Here is a 9,695-nt window from a genome sequence, read left to right as displayed (position 1 = left end):
CTTGGATAAATATAACATTTTTATTTGTAAATTGTTTTAAAAAATAAACATATGATGGTCAACAAGACTTCCTTCTTGACTTTTTTTTTAAACTCAAGGAAAATGTTTTATTTGAGTTAGTTTCTAACTCCTGTAATAACTGATAAAATTGAGAAACTGTAGATGATGAAGGCATTCAACGCTAGCCTGCACAATAAAAATATGATTTATTCCCAACTGAGGTCAATGGAAGAGCTACTGTCAATGTCGTCAGTGGAAGTTTGTTTGAAGTCCTGAGCCATGTGTAAAGCTCAAGGCAGGGGGCCAGGGGCAGAACCCAAGAAGAGTTCGTCTTTCTGTAATCACTACCAGCACGTGGACCTCCAGACGGGGAAAAAACCAATCATTTTCTTCCATTTCCATGACTGTGTGGAGAAGATATGAAACATTTCTCAGAATCATTATGGCCATTTTCATATCGGAAATGTAAGAACTCTCTAAGCTGAATTTGGAAATCTTGTATAAATGGTCAAGTCACAAAAAAAAAAGGTAATTAAAGCGAGAGGGTTTTGAGAAAGGCTCTGAGCTGTTTTTATGATGTTAAGCAGTTACTGCATTGAATATAAGAAGTCTTCATTATTATCATTGCCCTACTTTCTTCAAATAGCCATTTGCTGTCAAAACCAAAGAAAGAAAGGTTTGACATGTTTTGATACTTTTTAAATTGAGTTGGGTAATGAGTAGAGACTGATAAATTCCTGGTTTATTAAAAAGTTCTTTGTAGTTGTTTCTCAGTTTTCTCTTGTAAATATTTTTTAATTATAGGTATGAGTTTAGTTGTTTACATTTGACAGCTAAATTTTCCCTCCCCATTTTCTCTCGAATTTCTTCAGTGACATGCCTGGTCCCTTGTAAAACCTTAGAAGAAGAGGTGAACTGATTTTCTTGCTTGCATTGTATTGAGGGATATCATTGCAGGGAAGGGAGATATTAAAGAGAAAGCTGACTTTTTCCATAGTTCTGCATTTTAGATGGTGCTCGTTTGGAATGCAGACCTGCTTTCTGGCTAGTTTCCTTTTGCAGTCTGGTTTTCATGAAGGTCTCAGTGCACGCAACGGCGAACAAGTGTTTGGACAACTGTCTTTTTCAGACAACCTTATTCAATGCTGCGTTACCTGTGTGGGACATCCTCTTGATTAACTTTATTTTGGGGGAAAGAACATCAATATCAATCCAATATTATTTTTATCTGCTCTTCTACGGTTGCTTCTACAAGTAGTGATGGTGTTCAGTGCAGAACCTGGCTGGCCTCGAGTGGAGAACAGCTAGCACCAAGGGGAAGCAAGAGCTTTGCAAATGAGAAACTGATTTGCCTTCAGCTTTCCAGAAGCTGAACCTCCCTATGTACGAATTAAATAGTGCTTCTCTTCATGCCGTTTCGTGAAATAATTGTTCTTCTATCCCTGAGTGCAGTAGGGCTCTCTTCCACACTGGAAGAAAGATTAATTTGGTCTTTTTTGAGGTAGGAGTAAAAATTACTCCTGGAACTGCTAGAATGGACAAGAAGCAAAGAGCTGGTGTAGATGATGACACCTGGGTAGACTAGCAGACGGAGGCTTTAACACTGTCTTGCAATTTCATGAAATGGCATATATTTTTATTTATGTGCTTTTTGTTTTCTTTTTTTCCCTTTGTTTTGTTTTGTTTGCTGTGGTTTCCAGAGGCATGCAGTAAATGATTTATCCACTGTACTGGTCCCCTGTGCTGGCAGAGCTGTAGCATAGTGCACTGACTGGGAAGCCTTAAGTTCTAGGCTGGCCTTGGACTCTTGACTCCAGATCCTCAGGAGGAGGGGTGAGTTAACAGAGGGGATTTACTTGTGTGTTTGAATGGTGCAATACAGCATTACCTCCCCTTCCCGACCTCGTTCTCTAAAAGCTCCATAAGGCATAAGATGTTAACCTTTCTCCTGATTTTTAGAAAGCTGCTGATAGGGAGGAAATAAACCTAGTTTGAATGTTTCTTTCTTTACACTACTTGAAACCAGGCACAAATACCTGGTAAGTTGACAGGACAATGGATTAACTCTGAGCCTTCACTTGGTGCTGCAACTTTTAGTTTGCCATGATGGGGGCTGGCAGAAAGGCCCTTCTCCTGGATGAAGTTTGTTGCAAAACCAAGCATTATTAAGAGGCAGTGCAAGAAAAGCTATGGAAAAGCTTTTGGCATTTCGTCAGTCCATTTTACATCCAGGTGTTTTTTTTTAATACTTCTTCCAGTTTCTTTTAACATCTATGGGTGCATTTGGAAAGGAGAAGCAGCCTTCAAATGTTTATGAATGTTTAAGACAAAATACAGTAATTTGTTTTCCTGGCGTAGTCTCTTGGGCAGGTAAATCTTGCTTCTAGCTTACTGGAATCTTGTCTTTGACTAAGTTTTAACTAAGCAGCAGATAGGTTTTTTGGGGGACTGTTTCTTTTGTTTGTTTTAGACTTTGAAATGGCATGTGAACAAGGAAGAAATGCATCAACCAGCATTGTTATTAATTCTTTTCCAAATGCATTTGTGTCTTAGTGGTAAAAAGTATAAGTAGTAGATTAAGATATAAGGTCTTGGAGAAGAGGAGACTGAGGGGTGACCTCATTAATGTTTATAAATATATAAAGGGTGGGTGTCATGAGGATGGAGCCAGGCCCTTCTCAGTGACAACCAACAGTAAGACAAGGGGTAATGGGTTCAAGCTGGAACACAAGAGGTTCCACTTAAATATGAGGAGAAACTTCTTCCCAGTGAGGGTGACAGAACACTGAAACAGGCTGCCCAGGGGGGTTGTGGAGTCTCCTTCTCTGGAGACATTCAAAACCCGCCTGGACGCCTTCCTGTGTAACCTCACCTAGGTGTTCCTGCTCTGGCAGGGGGATTGGACTAGATGATCTTTTGAGGTCCCTTCCAATCCCTAACATTCTGTGATTCTGTGATTCTGTCTCTGCCATTTCTTAATTCTTGCCAAAGGTGGAAATAAATGCCTAATTCTTAGCCAAGGGAAGCTGCACAAAGATCTTAGATTTTGCCCATGGAAACAGATGGTAGGAAAGTGGGCAAAGACGTTACTTTTTTAGCCGGTAAACTCCAAACAGTTTCAGAAATAGTAAGTGAAAATAAGCGATGATAGCAGGAGTCTCTTTAAAAAAAGCACAAGCCAACAACCACCCACCAAACTAGTGCATCCCACAGCAAGATAAAGCTATATTTCTTTAGCACAAAGGGCAAGAGAAACCACGAGGCAGGTTTTTATGTGGCACTTGATGTAATACTGTTGGTTTATTACTCTCTCAGCATATTACAGAAAGGTAAAGGGAGCAAAATCATTCCTTGGGACAGAATTCAGTCCTCTTCTGCCTGTTGCACAGAGTTAAGTGCCAACAGCCTGTGTGCCACCACTGTGGGAGAACAGAGCAGCCATAAAACTGACTTTACTTGACCCATCTGCCTTTACATAGCATGAAGGAGAGAGAAATGCAGGTTATGGTTGCTAGACTATCTGTTAGCTATTTTCAACCAGTGTGGCTGTATTCCTGACTATAACCAACTTGAGCAGAATAAGACAGCTGCAGAATGTTAAATTCTGCCTTAGATTAGAAAACTGAGGCTCCACATAGAGTATTGGTTTCTGGGTTTTGTTTTGCGATCCCACCTCCACTTCTTGGGCTGTCTGGTTGCTTGCAGTGAGACAGCTGATGACCGTATGTTAGCAGTTCTAGGCTCCAATAAAACGAGTCAAGCTGCTGTAATAATTCCCCTGAAAGCTGTACAGCAGTGGGGGATGCAGAAAGCAGAGCCATCGGAGTTGCTTAGGTGGGTGGTGGAGAACAGTTGAATACCTGCAGGAAATAAAACCTGTGTCAGAGCTGCTTCCAGGGAAACAAGTGTTCCCTTTTCCAGTAAGCTGACTGAAGAATCTTACAGACAGGAAAGCACACACACAAGGTAATGTTTTCAATTCTTAATGAACTATAATTTTTCTTCAAGTAACTGCTTTTGTGGGGGGAAGCTTTAGCCAGAACCTAAGCAACACTGAAGTTAGTACCAGTCACTTGGGATACCACTGTAATTTGTTTACAAATGTTAGATGAATGTAGAAACTAACACTGGAGGAGCCGTGGTAGCTGTGAAGAGTATTAAAAGCCATGTAACACCTATCTGGTAAAGAAATGGTAGGGATGGTCCTCACATCAGTACTCACACTAGGCTGTATTCATCTCCTGTCAGATATGGAAAAAACAGAAATTAAAGGTAAATGCCAAATAATTAGATGAAAGAAAGACACATGTAGCTATGCACCTGAAAGATGGATATTTAGAAATGCTTCATTAGTGGGAAAAAAAAAATAACAAAGTCCATTAGCAAAGGAGTATCAATCACTGCTTTTTCTCATAAGAATTGAAGGCTTAATGCAATTAAACCTATTTAATATGGTGCTTTCCAGGTACTGTTTAAACTCTATGTCCTCTGCCAGTTAGTTTCACAGATTATATTGCTTTAGCAAGTGTATGAGAGAGGTTCAAAACCAGTGTATCTTGATTGTGTCTCTAGCCATATCACCGAAGATGGGATTACAAAAGTAATTCACACTTGTATTTCATGCATTCAGTGCAATGAATCCATGCAAAGGATTCAGTTTGGCCTAGGGGAAAAAGAAATCCATATGTGCATTTGCTACAGTACTTCATGATTCATGTTTGATCTATCTAGCATTTGTTAGAAGATACAGGTGTGGACGGCCTGCTTTAAGGTGGCTACAATGTCTACAGAAGAGAGATCATCGAAGATACTAAATGACCCATAATTATTCCTCTCAGAGTTGAATTTGTGTTTCAGAACCCAAGAAAGGCTTACAGGTTGAAAGTTTATTTCAGGTTTGTAAGATGAAATCTTCTGCTTTAGAAGGGTAGCATCCTAGATCAGAGCATCAAAACATAGCTTTTAGTTATGCTAGTTATTAGAAATCTCTTCTAGTGAACTACCTACGTTCACAGTATGTTCAACTACACCTGTTTTCATTCTGTATTAAGCTTGCCAGATTTCTTCCAGACTACATCAAAAGCTTTTGGTATTGAAAGCTTTTGATGCAGAGGGAAAAACAATTAAAAGGGCCTCAGATTTGGGAATGTAACAGTCAGACCCACCAGATGCTCAGCAAGCAGGATTTTAGGATGAGCATTGAGTTTGGTGTAACAAGCCCCTTCTCTTTGCTGGCTTTTGGTTAATTTCCACAGGAGCTAAGAAAATGTTACCTGGAACTGCTGGACTTCTGGAATCCTGTTCTGAGAAGGTGGGTGCAGATTTGCATGAATAGGATGGTATCTCTTTCTCTTATCTTTGGTATGAGGGCACATTCTTTTCATTATTATTAATATGATTTACCACTGAGGCTTTTTCTATGTTCTTAATGGTTAAACATGCTGTTCATGGCTATGTAATGTAAGTTCTTTTGCCAGCGTCCAAGAAGACTGTCTATGTGTGGATGCTTCCTTTCTCTTGATTAAACAGTATTATGTTAAAAACAAACATTAAACTTTTATGAAAGAACACTGCATCACGAGTGCTGTTTGTTTAAAAATTGTTCTCCAAAGGGGATTTTAAAAGTGCGGGCTACTTCAAATTCTTAATAGTGGCAATAGAGGGCGCTAGATTCTGAATCTCCTGCATTCATAGGGTTTTTATGGCCTCACAGTAACATAATTTCTGTATCTCTTGCAAGAGCTGCTTGAAGTGGGGAAAAAAGCTTTTTAAAACTCCTGTCTCTATACTTAATCTAGAATCTTCCAGCTATTTTTAACTCAGCTACCATGTTAAACTATCCATACAAACTTTTTTGTCATATTTTCACAGAAGTCCCATGTTAACTCTTTTTGCAATCATTTCACCTGAGGGAGATGGTGCTGTGTTTCACAAAAAAAAATATGTCCTGACAGCAGCTACCAAGCATGTAAAAGAATAAAGACAAACAACAGACAGCCTGCTTTTTTGCATAGATTTATCACAGCTGTTGATTATTCTAAAAAATAATGTGTAAGAGTTTGCTTTACAGTATGTAGATAGGCTCACCCTGCTTTATATGTAATGAAATAAAGAAACACAAACTAGTTTGTTGCTGCTGCTCAGGGAAGGAGAGCACTTTAGAAATATTTATTTTCCCCACACAAGCTCCACACAATTCTCATGTGTTTTGTAGCAGCAATGCCTGGTAAATCTTACCCATCAGTATAATCTTAAGTACTGAATTGTCAGCTCTCAGCTTGCCGTTGTGTTATATGTAGATCAACTTTCTCTTTCTCCTTCCTTTATTTGCTACTGCAGAGGCTGACTGGTAAACTAATTACTGTAGCATTGACATCCTTTGGCTAATAGAGGTATAATCCAGGGACGGATTTGAACACCCTGTCTACAAGAAACTGCCTGTACCTTCATCTGTTTCTTCAGTAACCAAAGTGGCAGAGTAGCAGAGATCCAGCTACTCCAGAAAATAAAATAAGCGTGCATGTCTGCTGGTAAGGTATTCAGGAACATGGTACAGTATAGCTAGTGAAAAAATTAACTGCTACACAAAGGCTGCATTTTAACCTCATTCTTTAGCAAAAATAACACCCCGCCTGCAGTAGGAAAGAAGGTGTTGGTTGGATTGCTGAACCTGGTAGCCTCATACAGGTGAAGCTGCCTCCAACTGTCTCCCCAGATCCAGCCTGGACCAAGGCTGAGTGTGTCCTCCCAGTAGGCACACACACCACACCCACACACCCCTATGTGTATACATGTGGCCAGCCACACAGATAAACGCATATAAAACCAGAAAACAGTGCTTCTGCAAACAGAACAGGACCAACAGCATCATCCTGTTCCCCTGTCTGGAATGAAGGTCCTCAGTGGAACACACAGACATACATACAACATGGGTCCCTCCAGTACGTACAGCTGTACGTCTGGCAGCCAGTGGGCTTTTATCTGCAACACAGTGGCTGGATTCTGCTGCATCTGCGCACTCCGGAAAAGCTGCAGCATCCTCAGAGAAATCAGCAAAAAATTTGATACAAAAGTGATAAGCAGCACTTTAACATGCACGCTCTGCGCTTTGTAACACTCAAGTGTGTTTCATGCTGCTCCACAAGTGCAGATTTCAGGATGCCTCTGTCACAGGTATTTTTAACAATCACAGAGTAAACAGGCAAGACCTGTGATGGGGTTGTGTAAATGCCATGAAAATAATTTGGCTGTAATGAAATAATATCTGCCTTAACATTGTCATCTTTGGCCAGGTTTCCTATAGAAGTGGGGTTTAAACCATCAGGGTATGTATCTTCAAACTCAGTGACCCATTCCAGGCAAGTTCAACAAGCCTCCTCCACACTGGTGGCAGGTCATTTTGGTGCAAAGCTGAAGGAGGGGCTGCAACATCAGCTCACGCTTTATTAGATGTGAGATAATCCCCTCAGGAGGAAGCCCTTCATCTTCAGTCAGAGCTCACGTCATCCTGGACACCAAAAACAATCGATCACAAAAGGCAAATACACAGGAAACCGATTGTCATTGTTAAATGACAACTGGCATCAGAACAGTAGAGCACCTCACACTTCTCAGAATAAATATTTCTGGCTGCTGCGCAGCCTCAGGAAATGCAAAGGCTGCAAACTTCCTTAACATATGTCACAGCCTGAGAGCACCTGACCAAAATCCACCATACACATCCACATCCCTTCAGGACTAGAGGGGCTGGAAGGGGTTTACAGGAGTCCAATGGACAGGCCAGCAGCAGCCTGGGCTGGTTTGGTTCTTCCCATAGGGGAAATGGGTATTACACAGCTTTTCCAGTGCTGGTACAGTGTAGGGAGTCACGTATGGCTCCAGCCAGGTCACTGCAGTGAAGCTGCCTGAGGACTACACGGGCTCCCAGAGCTACAGCCCCTGCCAGTGAGCGTGGGGAGGGAAGGGGCCGTGACAAACCCAACCAGGGAAAGAACACATGCCAGGAGAGCTGAGCTCAGTTCTGCAGCTTGACAAGTCTGCTGCAGAGCCTTTGGTAGCCCATGGAAATCGGCTGCCCCAGTTACAGCCCTGGTGTGAGGTGACAGCCTGAGGGGCTGCTGCTTCCAGAAGTAACCGTTCTGCAAGGCCATGGATCTCATTGCATGCTTGCAAACTAGGTTCGTTTGAGAAGCAGTTGTATGCAAAACAAAAACTGTACAGTGTCCAGGTTAATTTCTTCTAGAGGGGCCAAGACGTTCTACAGTTGCCATTCACACCTCCCATGCCTCCGAAATCTGGGTGATGAAAAACCCCGTGTAACTAGGAAAAAAAGGTCACAACTGACAAGATGCAGAATGACAAAGCAACCTTGCCTTCCCTGTGCTCAGGGGAAATTTTACCTGCCTGCTCTGGGTTAGTGTCACACCTCCAGCTGTTCTCCCCAGCCACAAGATCCATATGGTTTTCAAGAAATCACTGGTTCCCATAGCACAGAGAGGAAAACAAGGCAGTTGTGGAATCGAGTGATACAGACTGGAGAAGATCCCTTCTGTCTTGTCCCTGCCTGGCTGTACTGCCACAACTGAGTCAAAGAGAGAAAAAGCAAAAGGCAGATGGGGGCAGGGGGGGAGGGAAGGACAAAAAAAAGTTCAGAAATAAGGGGTAAACATTATGCCCAGAAGCAGCAGCAACTGAGAAGCGAGGTCAGACTATGGGCATATTGCCCATGCTGAACGCAACCGTTACATCAAAAAAGTGTCACAAGTCTTCAGCTGCAGTTTCGAATCTGGGAGGAAAGAATCCAGTGCCCCAAACCTCCAGCTTAGAACACCCACCCAGGCAAGGCTCCCAGACAGAACATCTGAGATGCTGTTGAGTGAATCCACAGGGAATGGACTGAAGTCAAGGCAGGAAATTCTTACAGCCAAGTTTAGCCCAAGAGTGATAAGGCAGCTTGCCAGAAGCTTTAATCTGTTTTTGTTGCATTGCATTGCAAATAGCATACTGCTACTCTTTTCCAGCCACTATACAACTAGAAGCAAATATATAAAGAAACAGAAATGCCTACACTATTCCTTTCACATTAAGCTTTTAGTCTCTAGGAGGTAATTTCCCCCATAATTTGTAGATTGACCTGTCTATAATAGCAGAATCAGTGACCAAGCCAGCTGTTAGTGAAGAATTACTTCTTTCTAGCCCTTCGAGGTACTGTTTCTTTGTCCTCCTACCTATCTTGAGGCTACAAGATCCCTCCTTATCTGACTGCAGCTTTTGTTCTTTATGCCTGCCCAAGGCCATTTCATGAAGTACAGGCAGCTGGGACTCCGCTGCTGGAGCATCAACTCGCTGCTGTTGATGGACTGGGGATTACTTTGGGCACTTTTGGCTTTCCCTGGCACGGCCCAGCCGTTATGACACACTCTGCTCTCTCATCCGTGCTTCCTTTTTAGTCCCGATGTGCTTCCTGCGGGACCGCTGTGTCCCGGGCGGTGTGGCAACGCTGCGCAACAGAACTAGGAAGAGCGAAGTTATCCCCCACAACGGAATTTTCCATTATTAATGATGCATCTTTACGCCCGTGCGTGGCTTTCCTTCTGAAGACGCTGGCAACTGAAAGAAATGGCGTTACGCCATCCCCTGCAGTTCTAAATAATTTAAACGAAGCTGTCAGAGCATCACCTTAAGGACGAGGTTAA

The sequence above is a fragment of the Caloenas nicobarica genome, chromosome 3 (genome assembly GCF_036013445.1).
Source record: "Caloenas nicobarica isolate bCalNic1 chromosome 3, bCalNic1.hap1, whole genome shotgun sequence".
NCBI classification, from domain to species: domain Eukaryota; kingdom Metazoa; phylum Chordata; class Aves; order Columbiformes; family Columbidae; genus Caloenas; species Caloenas nicobarica.
Note: the sequence above shows the minus strand (reverse complement) of the source record.